This window comes from Herpailurus yagouaroundi, unplaced genomic scaffold (assembly GCF_014898765.1).
Source record: "Herpailurus yagouaroundi ecotype Mexico unplaced genomic scaffold, PumYag 100, whole genome shotgun sequence".
Taxonomy (NCBI): Eukaryota; Metazoa; Chordata; class Mammalia; order Carnivora; family Felidae; genus Herpailurus; species Herpailurus yagouaroundi.
Genome location: NW_024412391.1, coordinates 79169978 through 79197719, shown reverse-complemented (window position 1 = coordinate 79197719; position 27742 = coordinate 79169978). Strand labels below are relative to the sequence as shown.

General features: G+C 38.8%; 1 long non-coding RNA gene across 1 annotated transcript; it reads right to left on the bottom strand.

The window, feature by feature from the left end:
• Positions 1–54: 54 nt before the first annotated feature.
• On the bottom strand, positions 55–25812 carry LOC121028828 (uncharacterized). The gene is made up of 3 exons (XR_005789456.1): positions 23238–25812; positions 19312–19506; positions 55–98 (listed from the first exon to the last, which is right to left on the bottom strand). It is a non-coding gene; the product is annotated as an uncharacterized LOC121028828 (long non-coding RNA).
• Between the last annotated feature and the right edge of the window lie 1930 nt (positions 25813–27742).

Here is a 27742-nt window from a genome sequence, read left to right as displayed (position 1 = left end):
GCCCCGCGTCGGGCTCTGTGTTGGTAGCTCAGAGCCTGGAGCCTGCTTCAGATTCTGTGTCTCCCTCTCTCTCTGCCCATTCCTCACTCATGTTCTCTCTGTCAAAAATAAACATTGAAAAATATTTTTAATAAAATAAAATATTTTAGTTGGTGCACCTCGTTTCTCTTTCTCTTCCTAAATCTTTTGTTATAGAAAAATTGACATATACACAAAAAATAGGGTGAATATTTGTAATGAAATCCCATGTACATATCTCCTGGCTTCAACAATGACTGATTCATGACCAGTTTTGTTTCATCTATATGCCTCACTTCTTTCCTATTTGTGAAACTAAACACAAATGTCACCTTGTTTCACATGTAAATATTTCCATTTGTATTGCTAATAAAAAAGGCCTAAAAAACCCCACAATACTGTATCTCACTTAAGTAATAAGTTATTTCTTGTTAGCATTAAATAATCCAGTTAGTAAACAAGTTTCTCCCATTTTAAAAAACAATTCGTTTGTTCAAATCAAGATCCAAACACTACAGTTTAGACATATCTCTTAATTTTTTTTAAGTTTGTTTATTTTGAGAGAGAGAGCTGGGAAGGGGCAGAGAAAGAGGGAGAGAGAGAATTTTAAGCAGGCTCCACACTGTCATGCAGAGGCCAATGTGGGGCTTGATCCCATGAGCTGTGAGATCATGACCTGACCCAAAGTAACTCTGGGAGCTTTATATTAAAGATGGCAGAGCCTTGGGGCACCTGGGTGGCTCAGTTGGGCAAGCGTCCCACTCTTGATCTCTGCTCAAGTCTGGGTCTCAGGTTGTGAGTTCAAGCCCCACGTTGAATAAAATATGAATGAATTAAAAAAAAGAACGAATAAAATAAAAAAAAAAACTAAAAATACATAAATAAAGAGAGCAGAGGCTCCATCACCCTTGGCTCCTAAATGGCTGTAACAAGCATAGTGCTCCCATCACCACGATCAACCATACACAAATACTTACAATACACAAATACACTATCATCACTGAACAAGAAGTTTACTTTTATGATGTTAAGCCACTGAGATTTGGGGTTTTATCTCTCATGGAGGCTAGTACACAGGTCAATTGCTAGATGGGATGTTGCAGTATATATTCATGGGTGAGAAATCATTGCAGTTGTGAAATTAGAAAATGTTTCATGGGGAAGGCGGATGGAGCTTGAGCTGTATTTTGAACTATGAGCTGTATGTCAGTGACTAACTGGAGAGAAGGGGTGGGAGTGGGAGTTACCAGAATAGGAGACTAACAAAGGAACCACAATAGGAGTTCACGTGCAGCCAGGGAATGGGGGGACCACCTGATGAGCAGGTGCAGGTTGGGGAGAATGGGAAATAAGGATGAAGAGAAGAGTGGGAGTAGGGTATGAAAGATCCTTGAGAATTTAGGACCTGATTCAACAGCAGCCACTGAAGTTTCTGAAGAGTGCCTGTCGAAAGGTCTATAAAGAGGAAAGTCAGTGAGACAAAAGAGTGCAGGATGGACCTGAAGGAAATAGATTTAAATCTGAGTGACAATCCAGTTTAGGTAACATTAGAGATTATATTGGTAAAGGCAGTAGAAAAGAAGGGGTAAATGCAAGTGTGATCTTAAAGCAAAAACCCATAGGGCTGGACAACAGAAGAAAAAACATGAAACTAAAAGATTATTCAATCAGTAGATCTATGTCTAGTCCTATATATAATAGTAACTCCTCAAACTGTTCAAAGTTCTATTGTTTGAGACATAATATTTAATATCTGTAAAATGAAGGGATAGAACCAGATGATCCCAAAGTTATTTCCATTTATATAGCCCTTTGGTTATGAAATCATAAAGGAAAACATAAAACAACACAGGTGACACATCCAGTAGGAGGTAGAGAAGGGGTAAGTGTTCCACTGGATGGCTGAAACAGTTTGTTCGAATTGTTGCCAATCTTTTGTATTACAATGTAGCAATGCATGATGCAAAAGTACTTACAGTCTCGAAGATTTTCACTAACATCTTGCCTTTTTTTTTAAGTTTATTTATTTATTTAGAGAGTTTGAGCACGTGTGAGCAGGGGAGGGGCAGAGGGAGAGAGAGAGAGAGAGGGAGAGAGAGAATCCCAAGCAGGTTCCACACTGTCAGCGCAGAGCTCACTGCGGAACTCATGAACTGTAAGATCATGACCTGAGTTGAAGTCAGATGCTTAACCCACTGAGCACCCAGGCACTGCTGGAAGTTTGTACCTTTTAATCCCCCTTATCTATTTCTCCCACCCATCTCTCACCACCTCCCCTCTAGCAACCACCAGTTTTTTTTTTTTTTTTTTTTTTTTTTTTTTCTGTATTTAAGAGTCTGTTTCTTTGTTTCCTTGTTTTGGCTCTTAGATTCCACATATAAGTGAAATCACATGGTATTCGTCTTTCTCTTTCCCTTAGCATAATATCCTCTAGGTCTATTTATGTTGCTGCAAATAGCAAGATCTCATTCTTTTTGATGGCAAAGCAACGTTCCATTATATGTATGTGTGCCACTTCTTCATGCATTCATCTATTGACAGGCACTTGAGTTGCTTCCATATCTAGGTTATTGTAAATAATGCTCCAGTAAACATAGGGGTGCATATATCTTTTCAATTTAGTGGTTTTTTTTTTTCCTTTGGGTAAACACCCAGTAGTGGAATTACTGGATCATAGAGTATTTCTACTTTTAATTTTCTGAGCAACCTCCATACTGTTTTCTTCAGTGGTTGCCATAAATTTACATCTCACCAACAACGCATGAGTGTTCGCTTTTCTCCACATCCCCACCAACACCTGTTATTTCTTGTCTTTTTGATACTGGCTTCTGACAGGTGTGAGTGGTACGTTTTGATTTGTATTTCCCTGATGATTAGTGATGTTAAGCATCTTTTCATGTCTGTTGGTCATTTGTATGTCTTTTTTGGAAAAATGTCTATTGAGGTCCTCTGCCCATTTTTTCATTGGGTTGCTTATTATTATTATTTTTTTTTTTTGGTGTTGACATGTGTAAGTTCCTTATATATTTTGAATGATAACCCCTAATCGGATATATCACTTGTAAATATCTTCTCTCATTTATTAGGTTGCTTTTTGTTTTGTTGATGGTTTCCTCTGCTATGGGGGGAAAAAACAAAAAAATAAAAAACAAACAAAAAAAAAACAACTTTTATTTTGGTGTAGTCCCAATAGTTTATTTTTGGTTTTGTTTCTCTTCCCTGAGGAGACATATCCATAAACATGTTTCTAAGGATAATGTGTCTTTTCTTTCTTTTAGGAGTTTAATGGTTTCAGGTCTCACATTTAGATTTATCATCCATTTTGAGTTTATTATTGTGTATGGTGTAAGAAAGTGGTCTAGTTTCATTCTTTTGTATGTAGCTGTACAATTTTCCCAGCAGCATTTATTAAATATTCTTTTTCCCATTGAATATTCTTGCCTCCATTGTCATAGATTAATTGACCATATATGAGTGGGTTTATTTTTGGGCTCTCTATCCTGTTCCATCGCTGTTTTGTTTTCTTAGATTTATAATTATTCATAGATTTGTTTCATTTTGTATCACTTTATAAATAGGAAGGTTACTAGATGAAACTATTTTTTATTTTTTTTAATTTCTTTAAATAATCTTCACTTTCTATGGGGCGCCTGGGTGGCGCAGTTGGTTAAGTGTCCGACTTCAGCCAGGTCACGATCTCGCGGTCCGTGAGTTCGAGCCCCGCGTCAGGCTCTGGGCTGATGGCTCGGAGCCTGGAGCCTGTTTCCGATTCTGTGTCTCCCTCTCTCTCTGCCCCTCCCCCGTTCATGCTCTGTCTCTCTCTGTCCCAAAAATAAATAAAAAACGTTGAAAAAAATTTATAAATAATCTTCACTTTCTATATGGGGCTCAAACTCATGACCCCAAGGTTAAGAGTCACATGCTCTTCCAACTGAGCCAGCCAGGCGCCCCTGAAACTGTTTTTCAAAGTAAACTAAGAAAGTGCTAATTTCCATCCTGAAAATAAGCCACTGAAGGGCAAATAGAAAAACTAGTTCCTGACATTCAACAGTTTTCAGGAGTCCACCATTGCCTTCCTATGGCATTAAAGAAAAATATAGCAGGTATTTATTTTAAAAACTTATAAGGGTCTTGGACAAGCTATGGAGACAATATACCGGTTCAATTATGCTACAGCATGGACACCAAGATGGATGAAATCAAAGAAGAAATGGGTTCACAAACATATACAACAAAAGACTGGTATCCAGGTTACACACAGAACTACGGCTCAAAAATAAATAAATAAATAAACCACCTAATTAAAAAGTGCACAAAGATTTAAACAGACATTTCACAAAGATAGGGCTATAAATGGCCAGTAAGCATGTCAAAAGTACTGAACATCATTAGTCATCAGGAAATGCCAATGAATACCACAATGGGTTCATTGTGTACCCACCAAAATAGGTAAAATTCCGAAGACTGACAACACTAAATGTTGGCAAGAACGTGGAGCAACCAAACCTCATACGTTGCTGACAGAAGTGTGAAATGGCACAATTTTAGAAACGGGTCTGGTAGTTGCTTATAATATTAAGTACACACCTATGGCTCAGCAATTACATTCCTAAATACTTACCCGAGGCAAAGAAAAATAATATTCACAACACTTGTACAAAAGTGCTCATAGCAGCTTTATTCATCATGGTCAAATGTGAAAAACACTCAGGTTTCATCAATAGAAGAACGGATAAACCAACTGGTACAGTCATATAGCAGAATACCATTCAGCAGTAAAAAGGAACTAATTATTGGTTCACACAATAATTAAAAAATGGGTGAATCTCAACACTATGCTGAGTAAAAGAAGTCTTGCCCATAAAGGCATATACTTTATAATTCCATCTATATGAAGTTCTAAAACAGGTTAAACTAATTTGTGGTGGTAAAATATTAGCACAGTGGTTGCCTGGGGGAAGGGGCAAGGTGAGTGAGGATCACCTGGAAAGAAGCATGAGGAAATTTTCTGGAGTGACAGTAATGTTCTCTGTTTCAATAGGGGTTTAGGTTACACAGGTATCTACATTTGTCCAAATGCAGCAAATGGCAACCTAATATTTGTACATCTCATTACATGGACATACCGCTTGAAAAAAAAATTGTAAACGAATATAGAACTCTAGTTAATGATATGCAGGCTGAAGTACACTGGTATCTGTAACTTACTTCATCAAAAACTTAAGATGGACTGATGGACAGATGCATGGAAAAATGGATCAAATGCACAGCTGGGTGGTAAAGCAAATATAGTAAAATGTTCATAATAGAATATGTGTATGTGGGCATATGGATATTCACTATACAATTATTTCAACCTTTCTGTCTGTTTGAAGTTTATCCAAATAAGATGTTGGGTGGTGAAAGAAAAAATCATATTTCTTATCATGATGCTTGATCAAAAGATAATAATTATTGATAAAATAAATGTTAGAGCAAGAGGAAAAGAGGGATTTAGACATAAAATGAGACTAAGTGAACATTTAGTAAGCTCCTGATTCCCTAAGGTGTGCCTGGGTTTTTATGAAAGATATTAGATTTAATAAAAGTGTTAAAACTGTGGACACGGATGTCAGTATCCATCACTGAAAGGATTTGCAGAAAGAAAATCAGTGTGGGGAAGAGGGAGACTACAAAGAACAAAGGAAATAAAACTGAATTAAAGAGAATTAGGGAAAACTGAATGAACAGAACAAAACGTACATTTTCATTTTGACCAATTTTGTAAGAAAACAAAATGGCCAATTTTGAACTCTACAAAATCATGGTAGTGGCTTTTGTACACACATTTTTAGGTTCTGAATTAAATGCTTCAGTGAGATTTTACATGCTATTTGAATACTTATTATTCAAAATGGTTGCAACAGAAAAATAGGCACATTGATCTTGGTTTTAGTATCTGTCAAAGCAGTAATTAAAGTAAATGTGACTGGAGTCCCCACTTCAAAAACCAAAGGGAAGGGCAGAAAAATTCAGCTGACAAATTGAGGTTGGTGGGGCAAAGAAGTGTTAATACCCTAACAGAGAAATGATGCTTCCAGAACTGAAAATAAAAGGTATTGTCATTAATGGGATACAAATCTGTCCATGATGAAGTATATGACCCATGTCTTTCTCAAAATAGATTTTCCTTGAGCCTTAAACCCTGAACTGTGCTGTGTCCCTGAAGATATCACAAAATGGCCTATTTTCACTTGTTAATCCCAGACCTAAATACTAATCTTTTACCTCACCTATTAGAGGATAGTTTAAATTAGCTTTATTGATCGCAGAACTAGACACCCATTACAATGTCTTTTATAGTTCCTGACCTAGCAGAGCATGAGAAGTATTTGAAGTATGAAATAAACACAGAGTGGTGTTGGTAGGGGGTTATATTTGAAATTGCAAGCACAACACTTATTTAGTTTCTGTTTTGTAGATTCTTTTAATTCTACAGAGAAGAAAATTACTTGCAATATTGAACCACAATTGTCTGCAGGAGGTAAACATAAAGAATCTTAAATCAATTGACTTAATCAGTTTAGCATGTTTCATGTCTCTTCCAAGATAGAATAGAAATTAAGTATCTTGCCACTATAAGAACCTTGACTGTAGTCTTGACACACTGGTTACAATGTTTTAGAAAATAATACTAGAATTTCACCTAGTTAACCTCATTTTAATGTAAGAACTTTAAAAACCTGTTTATTTAAGGATTAAATAATTTGTTTTGCTGTTATTAAACACTGTCAAGCTGTATTTATGAAATCAGATTCTGCAAAATAATTATTTAATCCAGAAAAACCTTAGACTTGAAGGCATTTTGAAAAGTGATTTTACTTGCCACTTAAAGCATGAATATAACTTGCCTTCTGCGGTTTTGCTGGGGTGATTTGGTCATGCACGGTGACTCTGAGCCTGGGGAGCTATAGGGTACCTGGTCTGGCTAGTGGGTGGCTCACAGGTCCTGTGCACACATGCACATGTGGGCTTATGGAGAGGCACTTCCACGGATGTGCAGTAGTGACAGCCAGTGGACCAGAGACTTCAAATACTCAGGAGCAGAGCATATGGCTTCCTCCCAATGCCTCTATCCTTAGAATCTGCCTTAAAATTACTGAGCCAGTTGGTGTGGGCCACATAGGAGGTGCAGTACAAGGAAGTAAGAACCATCAAGAAGGGCTCTGTCATATATGTACAGATACAAAGAGATAAATATAGAGAAAGATGCAGATATCTCACTTAATCCTCACAAACAGTTGAATGAAATAGTTACTATTATTACCTCTTTTGCACAGATAAGGAAATTAAATGTCAGAGAAATTAAGCAATTTGTCTAGAACCACGAGGTGGTCAGGAATGGAACCTGCACTCAAACTCTGGACTCCAAGACCCTGCATTTAACCACTGCACTACAGAAACAGACCTGAGCCTCACTGCCCAGGGTAGCTTCCCAGACGAATAAGAAGAGGAGATGGGCAAATACCGATTGCAGGGATTGGATAAACGGAAAAGGAGAGGCCTTTCTATGATGGGGAGAGCAGAAGCAAAAAGACAGATATGGGAATGCCTATTGATGGAACAGGCCTGACTGGGTTAAGGGATTCTTTTTTTGTGAATAAAATCATAGTATTTTACTATTTTAAAGCATATTCATACCCATCTAAAGGGTCCTTGAAATAATTCTTTTAGTAAAGGAGAAGGTATTATAATCCATCTCTGCATATATACAGAAATTAAAGACCAAGAGGGTTATACCTCCATCACATGCCCTACCCATCACAGGGCTTTTGTACATGTTGCTCCTTCTGCCTGGAGAGCAATTCTTCTCCTCTTCACCTTGGTAACTATTACCCATCCATCAGTTCAGTTCAACACTGACCTCCTAAGAAAGGCTTAGCTGACTTCCCCTGCCTTGGTCAAGTCCTTCCTTACTGTGTGCACTCACTGAGCCAAGCACTTCACCCTGGAAAGGGTGTATCATACTTATTCTACTTACTGGTGGGAACAAATGCAAAAAGAGGAAGTAACTGAATAAAAACAAATCAAGAGCGCCCAGGTCTGCCTAGGCTGGTTGCTCATACATTTTTCACTTTAGTACACTATTTATAAAAGGTCCAATTGGAAGATCTGAGGCTATTTTACCTGGCAAAGAGGATTTAGGGGAGAGGATCTGACAGCTGTCTTCAAATGTCTGAAGAACTATCATGTTGAAGGAGGATCAGACATATTCTGCATAGCTCCAGAGGGCAAAACAAAGACAAATGAGGTGAAAGACCAGGGAGGCATATTTCATTACACTATGAGGAAGTTAAATATGTAACAATGAGACTTGTCCAAATATGAAGCAGGCTATCTGTGAAGGAGGTGAGTATTCAAACAAAGGCTGGAGGAACGCATGTCAGGGCTGTTGCAGTAGAAATTTCTGGTAGGGAAATTTTTAGCCGCTTAGGCTTTTCTGAGACTAATGTGCTTCTACAGGTCTGGGAGGGACTTGAAGGCAAAACTGAACTTGATTTAAACTGACCTCAAGGAAGGAGAGTTGCAATGAGTTCTTATGATGCCGGACTAACACTGGGCTCTGTAAGTAATACAGCTGCGTTTGTGGGTGGCACTTAGGTGCCATTGACGTCTTTGAGAGCCAGCATTCCAACCGTAGCTAGGGCCTTGCAGCTGCCACTGTGACTGAACAGCAGGGAACACTCCAGTGTACAAGGGACTGATTCCAGGGTCACCCCTCCTCCTCTGAGTAGAATATGTCTCTCTTCCTTTTCCACCCCCACCTGCAATCCACATATACACAAATACATTTCTACAGTGGAAGCTGTGACGGGATGCTGACAGATCTCTTCCAAATACTCTTGGAAGATGTTCTTTTTCCCAGCTTCTTAAGGCCACCTCTAATGCTGAGCACACTTTGACAGTAATGCTTCTCTCTCCTCATGCAAACACTCCAATAATGAAAGAGCCCCTGAGAGAAAATAAACTAAAAATCATCTTTTTAAGGCACCATTTCTATCTTAATTTCACAACAACAAAGGCCTCAAAAACTATGTGGAGGCTAAAAACTAGGAACCCTGATCTGGAAACTGAGGTCTAAGGACACCAATATTCGGAATGGAGGTGAATGGATCTCTAATTGTTATGCTTGGCAGATGCAGGCCTGGACCAACAATGACAGCTTTTCTATAGAGAAATGTAATCTGTCAAATAACCAGTTTGCAGATTCTGGAACTCAACTCATTTGGGAACAATCAAATTCAATACACTGTAATGTTAGAATTTCAGGATAAATGATCATTTATAAATCAAACCACAGTGTCTATTTTGCTGTGTGACAAGACATTTGGTAATCCAGTCATGAAATATTTATTGAGCCCTGTTACCTGCCAGGTAGCGTGCCAGGCACTGGCTCTGGAGAGGTAAACAAAATGGACGTGATCTGTGATGTTACAGGGTTTATTCTCTAATTTAGACTATAAAATAATAAGCACCAAATCAATTCATAACTACAAACTGATAATGTATATGAAGGGAAAGGGTCAGCAGACTCCTAAAGCCACAGTAGGCTTTCCTGAGGAAGAGAACTTTCAGTGAGAAATTAAGAATAAACGAGAATTAACTGTGTGAGAGGTAAGGGAAAGGACATTCCTGGCAAAGGGCGCACCCAAAAGCCCTAGGGTATGAAAGAATGTGGCTTCTTTAAGAAATGGGGAGAAAGCCAATATAAGCAAGGGGGAAAAGCCTGGAGACGACACCAAGGAAGAATGCAGGGGCAGATCCTGTAGTGTCTCAGCAGCAACTAAGTGCATTCAGAAGCCCCACAAGAGGAGAGTGATGCAATTTATATTTTTAAAATGATTATTCAAAAGGTCAGACATGTGGAGAATGGATTAAGTGAAGGGAAGAACCGTGTCTCTTTTTACATAAACTCTCCATTCACAAAAATGACAACTTCCGATTTATAGCCATATTAATATAGCATATTTAGAGTCACTTCTTTTAAGTGATTATAAGAGCCTAACATCCCACACATTTTTTTGTTTACTAGGCAACTCTCTCCCAAGGAAACATACTATTGCTAAATGGATGAAAATTGAAATATTTTTTATTCAGGCATTATAAATTCTAACTCACATTGAGATGAAGACAAATTACTGTCTCCATGCAGAGGAGGGAGTAAAAATAAATGTGTTTTTATGTAATGTTGCATTCAGAATTTATCTCTATTTTATAATCAAGGGAAACTATGCACACTGAGGATGCTGGGATAGAAACAGAGCCAGAATTAGACATTGTCTATTCTTGACTATTTCTCTCTGTTTTTGTTGCCTGGTACTATTTCTTTCTGTGAAGCACTGTAGGAGTAGGCAGCTGGTCCTCTTCATCATTCTCATCAAATTTAAGTGTAGACTGGGGCGCCTGGGTGGCTCAGTTGACTAAGCATCCGACTTTGGCTCAGGTCGTGATCTCACGGTTCGTGAGTTCGATCCCTGCATCAGGCTCTGTGCTGACAGCTCAGAGCCTGGAGCCTGCTTCAGATCCTGTCTCCCTCTCTCTCTGCTCCTCCCCAACTCACCCTCTGTCTATCTAAAAAATAAAATAAACACTAAAAAAAATTTTTTTTTTAATGTAAGTGTAGACTTCTAACAAAAGTGAATAGATGTAATTGGGTGATACAATACTGTGGAAAATGTGCTCTTCTCTTCCTGGTTTGAAAACAGTATCCTTGGCAGAATCCATTAGTCAGATCCATCAGGAAAAGGGCTGGAAATTAGTATTATATTAAAGGAATGCAAAGACAAAATAGTTTCTGGCATTCAAAATAGGATCATGCAGCAATACAGGCTATTTTCCAAATACCTATTATTCCCTCTCCTCTCCCCAACAAAGCCCAAAGGACCCGTTCTTTTTTTTTTTTTTAAGTTTATTTATTTATTTTGAGAAAAAGAAAGAGCACCAGTGGGGTAGGGACAGAGAGAGATGGAGAGAGAATTCCAGGCAAGCTCTGTGTTGCCAGCACAGAGTCCCATAGGGGGCTCGAACTCATGAACTGCGAGATCATGACTTGAGCCGAGATCAAGAGTCTGATGCTTAACAGACTGAGCCAACCAGGTGCCTCCAAAGGGCCCATTCTTATGGTTTGGTTAGTTTAGTTTGTTAGTTGCTTGTTTTCTTAAGTGAGGTTGATATGAAAGTGGATGCTTTATCAAAGTAGGATATTAGGAGAAGTAAATGAAAGCTCACTGTTTTTTAGTCCCAGGGAATTATGGAAGGAATAGAGAAAGAAACCAAGAGAGAAAGAGAATCAGTCAATTAAATATGTATTCTGACACCTCCTTTTAGTGAGTTGCATTAAATCCATGGTTCGCCAACTTAACATGCCTCAAATCACCTAGAAGGCTTGTTCAAACATAGTTGTGGGGCTCCACCCCCAGAGTTTCTGATTCAGTAGGTCAGAGGTAGGACTTGAGAGTTTGCACAAGTTCCTAGGTGATGGTGATACTGCTGATCCAGCAACTACACTTTGAGAACCAGTGTTGAATAAATGAAAGTAATACCAATGGCATCAAAGTTTGTCCTTCATTTTCATGTAGTGCCCTGGAAAGATCATTTCTGTGGCTGACCCTTGCTGAATGCTGGTGTGCAGCCAAACCTTTCTAATTCACCCCAATAGGGAAACAATAAACCACATCCCTCTTCCCATTATAACAGGGCATCTCCTTAAGAAGAGAAACAGAACAGGTGCGGGTACCCCGGAGATTGACCAGTTTTTCCTAGAAAGACATAATGTTACCTAAGGGACATAATGCTACCTAAATTTCCAAATCAATCTTCTCTTAAATCATACTGGACACATGGTCAGGTTCCTTTCTCCTTCATTTCCCTTTCTAATAATCATTTCAGGCTTCGTAAGACCATCTGGTTCCCCCTTTCCTTTTCCCACTGGATAGAATGTGGGCCCAGTTGGGATGGTGGTGAACCATCTTCTGCAGTGTGAATGATAAAAGCAACATCTTCAAGGATGGCCAAGCCACAAGACAGAAGGAGCCTTGGTCCTAGACACTGAGAAGCCACCTTATAGACTCTGGATTTTCCTTGTTTAACTCATTATATGTTGGGCCCCTTTGATACAGTGGTCTATCTAATCTGCATCCCAACCAATACAAATGGAATGAGAGGTAGGAGTTTGTGTGGGAATACACACATTAATTCCAACACGGTGCTTAAATTGTGCAAACATGTTGTTCCTATGCCCCACTCTTCCCCTTGATTGTCAGTGACTCATCCAGGGCTACAGTTAGATCAGTCCTTCAATGCTTCACTCTTCTCATTTGAAGTTTTCCCTCTCCTTGACTGTTCTTTGTCTATCATCATTGCATTTATTCAAGTCTAGCAATCTATGTAATTATACCTCATGCTTTATTAGTATTTCTTCCATAGCTGCTTTAAAGTTGTTATAAATGTCTCAGGCATTTTTAAACTTCAAAAGAACTTGTGAGTATCTGAGTAAGTAAATAAATACCCAAAAGAATATAAGTGTTTTAGGTTGTCATTATCAACCTTTCACTTTTTTAAACAAAATTTTTTAATGTTTATTTATTTTTGAGAGAGAGACAGAGTGTGAGTGGGGGAGGGGCAGAGAGAGAGGGAGACACAGAATCTGAAGCAGGCTCCAGGCTGCTGTGAAAATCATATCCAGCTGAAACTTAGCACAATATACCTAAGAATATATATATATATATATATGTATATATATATATAGTCATGATTTACTTATATGTACATATTTATTTACATATATTTACATAAATATTCCCCTGGACTTTGATTTAAAAATTTTTTTTTTCAACGTTTTTATTATTTATTTTTGGGACAGAGAGAGACAGAACATGAACGGGGGAGGGGCAGAGAGAGAAGGAGACACAGAATCGGAAACAGGCTCCAGGCTCTGAGCCATCAGCCCAGAGCCCGATGTGGGGCTCGAACTCACGGACCGTGAGATCGTGACCTGGCTGAAGTTGGACGCCCAACCGACTGCGCCACCCAGGCGCCCCATGGACTTTGATTTATATATAACACATAGATAGTTTCTATTGAATAAAAAAAATCCTATAAAATACACCAAATCTGTGTTCACTTAGTAGTCAAATAGTTTAATCAAGTTTGTCTCTTTGTAAATTCAACAGGTATTCATATAATGTTAAATATTTTTGAATTTGTTTTTCCCCCCAAATAATGAATTATTTGTTAAAAAAGAAAAAAGACTTCCCATTATATTGGCACTCAGTAGGGCATATATCAATGCTAAGGTCCTATTCCTTAAGTCCTGATTGTATACCAATTTTGAAATATGTTGGTATTTACAGAAGTCACAATTCTTCAGAATCAATTGCTCAAAGCAGCCAGTAAGTACTCTTTGAATTCCTTTCTGAACTGTCACTTCACTGACCTGGTTTGGCCAAGATTAAACAATGGAAAAGCAAATATACACTGCAGTTCATCTTCCTCTTGGGCTGACTAATATAACACTGTTTTGTACCTCCCTCCATTCAAAGCATCAACAGTTAAGCAGTCTTCTTTCCAAAGAAACAAACAAAATAGAACTGTAAACAGTATAATAAGTACTCAGAGCATTATCAATACAAAATTATGGCAAATTTTATTTAAAACATTTTAGAGTACTTTTAAATATAGTTTCCTAAGAAGGGAATTAAGTGTATATATGCTATAGCTCTAATGCCTCAGGAAACTATTTTATCACCTGAGCCAGCTACTGATCACAGATAGAGATGGGGTTAGAAGCCATGATTAAGAGACTGAGACATTGAACATTTGTGACCAGGCGCAGGAATACAGCAAACCCAGAGACATATGCATCACCTGGGAATCAGTGCTTAAGACAGAGCCCATAGTCACATGTCTGGAGAGCCATATATATGCAGGGTTTAAAGCAAGTCTTGAATCACATAGAAAACAAAGGCCAAAGCAAGGCAGAGAATCAAGAATCAAAACAAGAATTGAGAATTATATACATGGAACATCACATTGTTCTGTCCATTGGTCATTTGAGTGGATCTAGTCACAACAAGAATTGTGTGTGTGGTTGCTACAGGTAAATCAGTTCCAGCCATTTCTTCCACCACAGTGGCTTCCCAGAGACTGCTAACCATGCCATTCGTTTCACCACTATCCATCAGTTGGGGCTTCAGAAAAGCCAGACTGGTTATAGACTAAATAAAGAACTTATATTTTCTCTTTGTGTCTGGGTTGTAGTGTGAGTTAAATTTCCACCCTGCCACATTAGCTATTGGCTGGACTTCAGGCAGAATCAAAGGGCAAAATGAGTTTGAAATTAGGCATGGGAACGTCCAGCTAGCCACAGAAGTACAAGAAGACAAAATTAAATGAAAAACACACAAAACCCCTTTTCTCTTTCTTTTTTTAAAAATTTAATTATTTATTTTGAGACACAGGGCGTGCATGAGTGGGGAAAGGGCAGAGAGAGAGAGAGAGAGAGAGAGAGAGAGAATCCTAAGCAGGTTCTGTACGATCAGCACAGAGCTCGATGTGGGGCTCTATCTCTGGACTGTGAGATCATAACCTGCGCTGAAATCAAGAGTCGGATGCTTAACTGACAGAGCCACCAAATGCCCCCCTCTTTTCTTTTTTTTTCAGCTTTACTGACACAAAATTCACATACAATATAATTTGTCCATTTAAAGTGTATGACCCAACAGCATTTAGTATGTTCATAGACTTATACATCCATTACCACAATCTATTTTAGCACACGTTCATTACCCCAAAGAGAACATACACACCCCTACCCTCTGCCATCACTCTAGGCAACCACTAATCTACTTTCTCTCAGTACAGATTTGCCTATTTAGAAATCTCATATAAATAGAATCATAAATATATGGTCCTTTATGACTGTTTTCTCTCACTTAGCATGTTTTTATTTATTTATTTATTTTTTAATTTAATTTAATTTTTTTTTTTTTTTAAATTTATTTATTTTTGGGACAGAGGAGACAGAGCATGAACGGGGGAGGGGCAGAGAGAGAGGGAGACACAGAATCGGAAACAGGCTCCAGGCTCCGAGCCATCAGCCCAGAGCCCGACGCGGGGCTCGAACTCACGGACCGCGAGATCGTGACCTGGCTGAAGTCGGACGCCCAACCGACTGCGCCACCCAGGCGCCCCACTTAGCATGTTTTTAATATTCATCCATGTTTTAGCATGTATCAGTACTTCATTTCTTTTAACTGATAAACAATATTCCATTTAATGGACTTACCACATTTTATTTATCCATTCACCAGCTAATGGACATTTAGGCTGTTTTTATTCTTTGGCTGTCATGATTAATGCTGCATGAACATTCATGTACCAGCTCCTGTGTGGACATATCTTTTCATTTTTCTTGGGTATACCTAAAAGTGGAATTGCTGAATCATATGGCAACTCTATGTTTGACTATTTGAAGAAATGCCAGACTGTCTTCCAAAGTGGCTACACCATTTTCCATTCCCATCAACAGTGTATGAGGGTTCCAATTTCTCCACATTCTTACCATTCAGTTGCTATTATCTTTTTCATTATAACCTCCCACCCCCTATTTAAAAATCTCAAACAGATCTTCTGATCTTTGGACCTGGAAAACTGAACCAGTTCCCTGGTTAGCAAAGAAAGGCAAAATTCTGAGCACACACATGCCTAATGAGCAAGCAGGAAGAAAAGACCAAAGATGTCTGGATGTCTGGGGAGTCATGGGGGAGCCAGGGCATCCAGTCCCTTCAGACTGTAAACAAAAGGAGGCCTGGATTGAGATTGCTTCTACCTGCACTTGTTTGAGGCATGACTAGGGCATGATATGTAGGTAAGAGAAGATGAGTAAGGGTTGTAATTTCACTTGAAAATTAACTGGAGAGAGGAATATGGAGCCAGTGCTAAAGTGAAACTATTATCTTCTCTCCTCCATTCCTACTTGGTATTTTTCCACCAGAGTACATACTGAAAACCTTGGGGATATCCTCTACCTTTAAAGTTCTATGATTCCATGACTTTCTTCCTGTAAGTGCAATTTAAATTGATCATGCAACTCATCATCAGGGAAATACAAATCAAAACCACAATGAGATACAACCTCACACCTGTCAGAATGGCTAAAATTAACAACTCAGGAAACAACAGATGCTGGTGAGGATGCAGAGAAAGCGGAACACTTTTGCACTGCTGGTGGGAGTGAAAACTGGTGCAGTCACTCTGGAAAACAGTATGGAGGTTCCTCAAAAAATTAAAAATAGAACTACCCTACAACCCAGAAATTGTACTACTAGGTATTTATACAAAAATGCTGATTCAAAGGGGCACATGCACCCCAATGTCTATAGCAGCACTATCAACAATAGCCAAATTACGTAAGGAGCCCAAATGTCCACCAACTGATGAATGGATAAGGAAGATGCAGTGTATATATATATATACATATATATATATACCTGTATATGTATATATATACACACACAATGGAATATTACTCAGCGATCAAAAAGAAAAACATTTTGCCATTTGCAACAACATGGATGCAAAAAGAATGTGTCATGCTAAGCGAAATAAGTCAGTCCGAGAAAGGCAAATATCATAGGATTTCACTCATATGTGGAATTTAAGAAACAAAACAGATGAACATAGGGGAAGGGAATAAAAAATAAGATAAAAACAGAGAAGGAGACAAACCATAGGAGACTCTTAAATACAGAGAACAAACTGAGGATTGCTGGAGGGGAGGTTAGGGGGGATGGGCTAAATGGGTGATGGGCATTAAGGAGGAGGGCACTTTTTGGCATGAACACTGGGTGTTATGTAAGTGTTGAATCACTAAATTCTACTCCTAAACCATTATCATACTATATGTTAACTAACGTGGACTTAAATTAAAAAAAAATAAATTGATCGTTCAATGTTATCTTTTATAAATAGAGGCTTTATCTTAATAAGATTCAGTTTAAGTGTTTTTAATGGTTTTAAAAAATATTTTTACTTTTTGTAAACCTGAAACTAACATAATATTGTATGTCAACTACACTTTAATTAAAGAAAATTCTACTTTTAATGTTTCCTGAAGCTTGTTGAAATAGAACTCTATCTATAGCATTAGTGCTTCCTGGAAGTCACTAAAAGTTCCTAAAAGTCTACCTAAGAAAAAAGATGAATATAGTTAAGAGGAAAAAAGTACATTTATTCTTTGGAAAGTACACTGATTACTATACAGCTAGTTAGAGAATTGTGTTCTTTCACCCTTGAGAACTGTGCCATGGAATAAATTAATTTCTTTGAACTGAAATATAACTACCACATCTGAAAATAGGAAAAAATGTATTAAAAGGAGGGAGGATTCAAAATAAGAAGGGCCAATGCCAAACAAAATACCAACCAAGCAAATTGGAAGACATTACACATACTCTTCCTTACTTAACATGGAAGGAAATTGCAGTTATTATTTGGTTAATAAGGCACTTCCTGGGCCTGAAAGTTACTAGCTCTTCCCTTCAACATATATTTGCTGTGCAACTGCTGTGAGCCGGAAACCTTGTTAGCTTTGTTAACTGCCAAAATAAATAAGAGAGTCTCTGCTGGCAAAGAGCAGCAGAGGGCCTGGCCTCTGCCAGGCAGATGCAAACTCATTATCCAGCTGCAATCCATTCTACGGCTATGATAGGCAAGAAGCAGAGTGAAGATGGTGAAGAGGAGTTATTTACAGTTACCTAAACTGGGGTAAGAAGGGGAAGAGGAATGTGATGGCAAAGGAAGAGAGGGGTAAGGGGATGACCAGCGAACCTGGCTTCATAAGGAAAGGGAAGGATTTCACCAAGCAGAGAGAGACCAAGACATTTGTGAAAACATTCTAGTGGGAAAGCAAATGTTTTGGAGATTTATAAAGTTTAACCATATGAAAATGTCAACGGTCAACCATTTTTGGCTGATAAAAATAGCACATTCATACAGTTTCAACTCATACAAAACAAAATAATCCCCAGGATGTGTAGGGTGAATTCTTAGGACTTATAGGAGAATTAGATAGACAAGAAGTTGGGGTCAGAGTAGAAAGAACCTAGAATTGCCTTCTAAGGTTTAGACTTTATCCCATAGGTGATGGAACAGTCAGTTCACAAAAGAACTTTTGACAAATGACCAACACATATATTTTTAAATGTTTAAAGAAGTTCAGGCCTAAATGAAAACTGTCTATCATTTTCAATATCACAAAGAAAAAAATTTTAATGACAATATTCAATGCTATTAACGCCTGAGGGAAACAGGATGCTCCCTCACACTACTGTGTGTGTAAACTGGAATAATCTTTCTGGAAAGCAATCAGAATACCCTTTGACTAAGCATTCTACTTTTAGGACTTTATCCCAAGGAGAGTCATGGCTATTAAAACAAAAACAAAAACAAAAACAAAAACAGTTTATGGGTGCCTGGGTGGCTCAATCAGTTAAGCATCTGACTTCGGCTCAGGTCATGATCACACGGTTCGTGAGCACGAGCCCCACTTTGGGTAAGCCCCACTTCTCTCTCCCCTCCCTCTGTCTCTCTGCCTCTTGTGGGATTCTCTGTCTTTCTGCCCCTCACTCACTTGCACCCTCTCTCCCAAACAAACAAACAAAAAGTTTAGGCAACAGGATATTCTTAATGTCCAAAAATAGCAAGTAAAACAAATCAGGAATCATCCTTATAATTGAACACTATGCAGCTATATTAAATATTTAGATGAATATTTAATAACATGGCAATGCTCATGAAATTTTGTCTTATGAAAAAATCAGTTATGAAACAGTACATGTATCAGATAGGGCTCTTAAGAACTAGGTCAGACTGACCAGATTTGAATTTCAAGACCATTTAAAGTCCTGCGACCTTGAGCAAGTAACTTAACCTCTTTGTGGCTCAGTATCATCATCTATAAAATGGGGATAACGCTAGTACATACACAATGAGTTGCTGTAAATATTAAATGAATTAATATACATAAAGCATACTTTACATGTAAATATACTTTGAAATTTTCCTGGCACATAATTAGCACTAAGAGTTAGTTATTGTTAATATCATTAGTATGTGTTGCCAGTAAATTAAGTCAACTTTTAAGCTAATTTAAGAAGTAAAGGTGGAAAGATAAACCACTGGGCAAGAACCACACCCAAAGCACTCTGAAAAACTGGTTTTGTGAAGTCATTACCACAGCTGCCAAGCACCGACCTCGTAATTTGCAATGCCAAGTCCTTGGATGCTGGACACTGCACACTGCCACAGAACAGCTGTCTCTCCCACCACTGGAAACCGGATGCAGCTGCCATTGCTGCTATGCCCTGGCCAGAACGGATTCTGCGTCATCCCTGCTGCTTTGAGTCACCAGTTCTTGAATCAAAGTCTAGAGAGGATGCATCTGCTTGGCTGCACCAAGTCCCGAGTTCCCAGATGTAAGAGAGGTCAAGAAACAGAGCAGTGAGCATTTTTATCACATAGAGAAGGCAGATTCTACTTTTTAAGACAGGGGATTCAACACGCTTAGCATATTTACACATTGGGCAACTAAAGGAAGAATGATTCCTCTATGGTTTTAAAAATATAAATATAACTTAAATATATTTATAGACAAAGAAATAAAGGACTAAAAGGATATATCTAAGTGTTAATGATTAATTGTGAACTGACCTTTATGGCTGATTTGAATTTTTTACCTTCTGTCTCTGTAATTTTCTAAATCTTCTATGACATAGAAAAGACATTTTCTCTTTTAAAGCAAGACCAGGCAATATCAGATCTCTATTTGTGAAAGAGAATTAAGTATTTCTTAGATACTGCCATGGACCAGGAAATGAAAGACTGTGTTCAAACGGCCACTGTTAACCTATAGCAGGCCTTTGTTACTCCAAGTGTGGTGAACAGACCAAAAACCAGCTTGACTCAGAAGCATATTAGAAATGCCGAATCTCAGGCCACATTCCTGACCCACTTAAAGCAAAGAAGAGGATGAATCAGGAAATATTCTAGAGATATAAGCAAGAAGGGTTGACAACTGACAACAAGGAAAAAGTCATAAATGATTACAAACCTTGGAAACATTTCCAAACTTGGAAAAAGACAAAGTTATTAACAGAAATGGACTCCTGGAACAGGAGCCAGTTTTAAAGGAAAAAGATAAATGTGGTTTTAGATATGTAAGGTTTGAGAACTTGAAAGGTGGCCAGATGGATATGGTCAGTCTGGGACATGCAGAACTGAGAGCCAATAAGAAATATCAAGATTGGGTTTACAAATTAAGAGTCATCTGGGGCGCCTGGGTGGCGCAGTCGGTTAAGCGTCCGACTTCAGCCAGGTCACGATCTCGCGGTCCGTGAGTTCGAGCCCCGCGTCAGGCTCTGGGCTGCCGGCTCAGAGCCTGGAGCCTGTTTCCAATTCTGTGTCTCCCTCTCTCTCTGCCCCTCCCCCGTTCATGCTCTGTCTCTCTCTATCCCAAAAATAAAATAAAAACGTTAAAAAAAAATTAAAAAAAAACAAAACAAATTAAGAGTCATCTAAGAAAAGGAGATGATAGAAGCCAGAAAAGTGGTTAAGAATACACAAAGCAAGAGAAGAAATCCAAGCAAGATCCTCTGGTGGTGCCTGTATTTTGGAGACATGGGAGAAAGAGAAGTCAGAAAATGGGTTGCCAAAACTAAGATCATCATTAGTTTTGATGGGCACCTGGGTCGCTCAGTCAGTTAAGTGTCTGACTGGCTTGGGTCATGATCTCGCAGTTTGTGGGTTCGAGCCCTACGTCGGGCTCTGTGCTGGCAGCTCAGAGTCTAGAGCCTGCTTCAGATTCTGTCTCCCTCCCTGTCTGCCCTTCCCTGGCTCATGCTCTGTATCTCTCTCAAAAATGAATAAACGTTAAAAAAATTTTTTTAAACAAAGCTAAGATCATCAGAATATAGTGTCAAAAAAAAGCAAAGGACAGATATTTCATTACTATTCAATTCTCTCCTTTCACGACAAACTGGGAGTGATTTATACAATTACACTTAGATTAAACAGGACAGTGATGGATTAATGGAGATCTTAATTCTTGAGACATAAAATGGCCAAAGTATTTGGAGGGGGTAGAAGAGGAGAACACATATACCTTAGATTTCTCATCACCAGAAACCATCCAAAGTTATCTGGCTTTTGAAAAAAGTTTTGATGAAAATTTTATAATTTTTACATGTTGGAAATCAAACAAAACCATGACTTGTCTTTGTTTTATGCATTCATTTATTCATTCAGCAAACATTTTTTGAGAACTTAACTATGAGCCAGGCATTGAGGATACAGCAGATAACAAAACAAACAAAACCCTTTGACCTCATGGTGCTTACATTCTGAATGGGAGACAGGTAATAAACAGAAGAAATAAATAAACATATTGTATGTTAGATGGTGATAAGCATTATGGAAGGAAGGGATGAAGGAGTGCGGTGAAAGCTGAAATTTTAGAAGAGGCGAAAGAGAAGATCCCACTGAGAAGATGAAGAGAACTGAAGGAGGTCAGGCAGCCACTCCTGGAGATTTCTGAGGGAAGCACTTTCCAGGGCAAAGCTGTACTGGACCTTGTGTGGTCAAGGAGGCCAGTGTGGCTGGCCGGACAGTGAGGGGGTGGGTAGGAAAAGAGGACTGGGTAGGAAAGGTCATTGGAGGTTTTTGAGCATATAAATGACATTACTGGGGCAACCAGATGGCTCAGTTGGTTGAGCCTGACTTAGGCTTAGGTCAAGATCTCATGGTTCGTGAGTTTGAGCCCTGCATCGGGCTCTCTGCTGCCAGCTCGGGGCCTGCTTTGGATCCTCTGTCTCCCTCTCCCTCTGCCTCTCCCCCATGCTCTCTCTCTCTCTAAGATAAATAAACATTAAAAAATAAATAAAATGATATTATCTGACTTGGATTTTAACAGAATCGTCCTGGCTGCTATTTTAAGGACATAATGAAGTAGAAAAACCAGATGGGTAGCTACTGTAAATATCTAAGCAAGAATAATGGAGACTTGGGCCAGGTACCTTTGACAGTTTTATCTCTCTTCAGATAACTACCTTTTATATCCTTCTACTGTATCATACTGAAGTGGGTGGGAGGGAGGAGAGACTATGTATGTAGCAGAGAAAGGAGCACAAAACTCTCAACCCTTCTATTTCCATAAATCTATGTATTTTCACATTTATCTTCAGCTACACAGAAAAAAATGTGTAAGCAATTTAAATACTTAAATTTTATGTAAATATTTAATATGTTTAAATAGTATGTTTGAATCTTCTACATTATTACAGCCTCAAAGAAATGTTTTAAAAACCACTAAAAACCATTATCATCACCATGTCAATAAATTTATATTTAGGCCAAGGTAACAATAAAAGAACCTGATAATTTATTTTAAAGACATGAGCAATATTTTTGAAACACAGAGTCAGTGAATAATGACTAGTTCTGAAAGGTGTAATTTTAAACCTTCTACTCTTTCAATGCTATAATTAAAACAAAAATGAAAGTGAGATCAGAGAGTACACACACAGACCTGGGTCACACTGGGACATGTAATTTGCTTTTTCTATGGCTATGAGACCAAAGGCTCCATTTATTTGCTAAAGATTAAAAGGATAAACTGATTATTTCTTATTTTAAAATACAAAAGATACTAAGTCAAGTTAAATATTGATTGAGAGAAAAAGTTGTCAACATTGTATTAATATTACCCTACATCTGCAGAGGTTTACTGTTTACAAAGCACTTTCACTAGCATTACTAGTTTGAGCCTCACAATAGACTCATTAATATCATTGTTCTTAATTTACAGAGCGCTTAAGGGACTTATCCAAAGGCACTCAACTATCTAGCAAGTGCCAGAGCTGGGAAGAGAACCCTAACATCCTGGACCACTATTCTTTATACTATACCAAACTGTATTCTTTTCCAGATACAGATTTGGGGCATGTTTTTCTCATGCAGGGACCATCTGGGTCAGCAGGACCACAGGTGGAGAGCGGCACCTATGGAAAGGTGCCACGGTAAATGGTGTTATCCTCATTTAATGTTAGAAAAACCAAGAAACAGAGGTTTATTAAGTCAAACTCTGGCTCTGCAATTACTCAACGGCTGGTGTCATTTGCACTTACCCTGGTCTTTTTCACAACTTCTAGTTCCCTTATGGCTTGCTTGATCTCCAGGCCTGCTCTTTAACACCTCCACCAGAGGGCAGGCAGGGCAGGAAGAAGAGCATTGGTAACTGGTTTGCTCAAAAAGTTGGAAGAAGAACACTTAGGACATTATCTTAATTTAGATTTTTAGAGGCTTTCTAGATTTCAGTATTAATGCAAAATTTGCCACCGTTCTTCTATGTAGACCTAGAATACATAATGCAGTAAAATGATTTCAGAACTAGAGAATAGAGTTTTGTTATACATCTTCATATTTCCACTGCTGATTTTTCTAAATGATAAATATAAAATGTTAGATCTTTAAAAATATAACACTTGGGAAATAGATGGGCAATGAACAAGAACAATTCACAAAGAAGAAATTCAACTGGCAGTGAACATGGAAAAATGTTCCACTTCACAGGCAATTAAAGAGATAACATTTCAAACAAGAAACTGCCATGCTTCATCTGTCAAATTAATAAACATTATAAATGAGAATTACTGGTGAGGGTGTGGTGATATGGGCACTTTTATATATTTCAGTGGAAATGTAAATTGCTACCATCTTTCTGGAGAGAAATCTAACCCTTTAGACAGATGAATTCTGACAGAAGAAAATGGGAGTAATTTCCTACTACCTAAGTTGGAACTAAAATCTGGTTCTTTTTTCTCCAATCAAGAGAGCCCTTACACAGAGAACATGGATGTATGACACATGACAGAAAGAAACACAAGCTTTATGCCACCTCATGCCCTCCGCAGACTCGCTGAGATGGAAAGATGAGGGTCCCTACCCCCAGGAGAGAGTAAGGGCTATAACTCCCACCACTCCAGGGAAGAGGCAGAGTGTACTGGCAATGGAGAGAAATGGGAGTATCTGAAAGCCTGTGGGTCTCCCAAGATCACAGGGTCTGCTTCATAACCACAGGAGAGAAAAGTAATGCTTTCTGCAGGTTCCAGCAGGTGTAACACATCACAGTAACCAACATCTTACTATGCCAGGTTGTTCGAGAGAGAGAGAGACAGACAGACAGACAGACAGAGAGTCAGAGGGCTCTAACGTTTATGGGACTATTCAGATATATATGTGCGTCTTTTCAGTAAAGGTCAGGCTTGCCTGCTCTGGACCACCCATGCACCCTCAATTACACTGCTATCAGTCTTACAGGTCAAATACATCTGCCCCTAAATTCAAACTACTGGACTATGGATAGAGTTGCTTGATCTTGCTTATAACTTAACAACTACTAGCTTCAGCTAATTTAAAAGACAGTCTAGTGGTGAAGAGTCTCACTGTAACAGGAATTTGTTTGGAAGGCCCAGGCCCCCACAGAAAGAGAGACTCCCCTGTGTTCTAACTATGAACTCATCACAATTTATAATAGGGAGAAACTGGAAACAACCTAAACGTCCAATCAAGAGTGTGGTATGCACCCATTAACTGTTTCATCAAAATGGAAAATGCTTATTCTACGATAAGAAGTTAAGATACAGAATACAGAGGTTCCATTTCGACGTAAGCTGACTCTATCCTGTCCCACCCACTGAATGCAGACATAAAAGGGGCAGAATACATGAGTACTCTAAAATGAAATGGTAGCAGGCAGATAGGGAAAGAAGAAAACTGAAGTCCTGCTGAACCAGAAGGGAGTTTCCCATTTTCTTTTCTCTCCAGGGTCTCCTAGCCGGGACTCAGGATAGCCCAAAACCAGAAGTGGAAACCAGGCCTAGACAGAGAGAATTCCAGAAGAAGGCTCTAGTTCTGGTCCAATGAGCAAGAAAGGAGATCTCTAATGCTCCTAGAAAACAGAAAAAAAAATCACTTAGGTTTTTTTGTTGTTGTTTTTAATCTTTTTTTTCCCCCTTTTCTTATTTTTTCATCCTCCACACTCCAGGCAGCCACAGTAATGAGAGCATGGGGGCCGCGGTACCTAAAACTCTAAGGGAAGGCACATTTATTGAGAAGGGAAACCAGTGTGAGGTTCTGGGAGGGGAATTACAGCATCAGAATTGGAACAGCAGACATGGCTGGGCAAACTGCCTGTCAGAGATGCCATGTGGACTTGTGTCAGGTAGGTGGAAATGTACATCTAGAACGCAGAGGAGAGGTCTGGGTGAAAACTTTAAGTTTGTGAATCATCTGCAGTCAGAAGTTATTTAAAGCTAAATACTCTAGATGTTTTCTCCTTATTACTGAGTAACAGCTAATTACTGAGATTTTCTTACAGCTTTTTTTTTTTAACCACTGAAGAAGGAAATAAAGTGATTATTATAATTCTAAAGATGGAGTCTATATTACCACTGGGAAAAATAGATTTGATTCAGTCCTAGGCCCTGGCTCCTAAATGAGTCGTCGTTAGGCTCTGCTTCTATGCTCCCTAAAATAATTTCGGAAAACTATAGTCCCTCACACATTTTAAAATTTGCACCTAAACTTTTTCATCATAAATTTAAATAGTGGCAAAGGATGTGTACCATAACTATTGACATTATTATATAATTATATATCTGGTGTATTATAACTATTGACATATTGTTTAAAAAACTATTATGTGATTCTGGGGCGCCTGGGTGGCTCAGTCGGTTAAGCGGCTGACTTCGGCTCAGGTCATGATCTCGCGGTCCGTGAGTTCGAGCCCCACGTCGGGGTCTGTGCTGACAGCTCAGAGCCTGGAGCCTGTTTCAGATTCTGTGTCTCCCCCTCTCTGACCCTCCCCCATTCATGCTCTGTCTCTCTCTGTCTCAAAGATAAATAAACGTTAAAAAAATTAAAAAAAAAAAACAAACTATTATGTGATTCTTAAATATAATCCGGGAATGTAAACACCAGAGATGTTTAATTCCCACATCATTAAAAAAATACATAGGAACAAATTCTTTTATGTCAGAAATTTCACATCATGTTTTCTCCTTAACTCTTATTTCCATTCCATTTTCCCCACAAAATTTTATTTTAATATGGCATATTTTTGATGCCTGAAATCCATGATTGGTCATTCTATCATAATTCTTTACAATAAAAATACACATACAAATCGAAATGTTCTCTGGTTCTATAATGCTGGCATTTCTTTCTTCTGTCGTTACCATTATAGTTATTTAATGACAACACTGATCAACCACCACGAATGACACATTTACATAAATGTTAAATATAGGTTAACATTTTACTGTCAGCATATGTTTTAATGAGATAACGGGGCCTTTTTTTCAATGAGCTTTTGTATCTGTGGGTTAATATTACTTATGCTAGAATTAGACTTACATGTAACTTTCTTTTTTAATGTTCAAGTGCCGAAAAACTTAGTCACATACAAAAGAACACAAGACTGAAAGTTTTATTACAGCAATGACCTACAATTATTTGAACCCCTTCAGTTATATAATTGAAATCACATAGTAATGAATCATAAAAATTATTTTTTAATGAATCACCAGCTGACCGCTCAATTAGCTTCCCCTTTAATTCTGTTCAAAGTAAAGAACTGAAAACCTCCTGAGTTTCAAAAGGATTATTATAATTATTCCCCCCTCTCACCATCCAAGCCAATAATTTGAATTGTCTTCTTGTCTGCCACTTTAGAGGTTCTTCCACCCCAGGGCAATGGGCTGCAGTAACCTCTCCAGGGGGAGGGAGGCCCTTTCATAATGAGGGAGGTGGAGGGGAGGGGGATTATGCAAGAGGCAGTGACAAAGGAAACAGCACCACACCTCAAGGATATCTTCAGGCAGATCAGTTTTAAGGACAGTGAAGGAAGCTGAAGATCCAGAAACTGGATTCCATCCAGGAAATCTTTCTTTAGGCCCTTGGCTTTATAGAAATCTTGTGCACCCTCAGTGGGTTTAAACTAACTAGCATTTCCTCTTGCATCATGCCCTATTTGGGGGGGGGGGGGGTTGGAGGGAAGGAGACATAAGAAAGAAAAATAAGTCCACGAGTATTTTCTGAGGGTTGTAGGAAAAGCCAGTATGATTCCTAAGGATAAGTTAAATTCCTCAGGGAAAGGGATCTGGGGGTGGAGGGAGGAGAAAGGAGTGGTAGGTGTCCATAGTTAGAGTAATTCAGGGAATGTACCTACCCTCTATCCCCAAAAAGTGGTAGAACCTTGAGGTAAGGCCTCTCCTTCCTGAATCAGCACCCTGGGACCGCACTTCATTTATTCAACAAACATTTGCTAGGCACTTTCTCTGTTAGCCTCTGCACCAGGGCTCAGGGACACAAAGACCTTTATAGTCCTGGTCTGCAAGGAGCTCACACAAGTTGATTAGGATTCAGGCTCTTGACTGAGGTGCCCCAGCCCAGACAGCCCCCCTCCCTGCTTCCTGCCACATGCTCTCTGCATCCTGGGATTTCTCCCCATAACCCTGTTCCCTATTCCACCACCACCGAAAGCCATGTTCATTTCATTTCCTCCACGCTTTCAGGTAGACTGGGCCATACCACAGTGGGTGATGCAAATGCATTATGATGAGTTACAGGG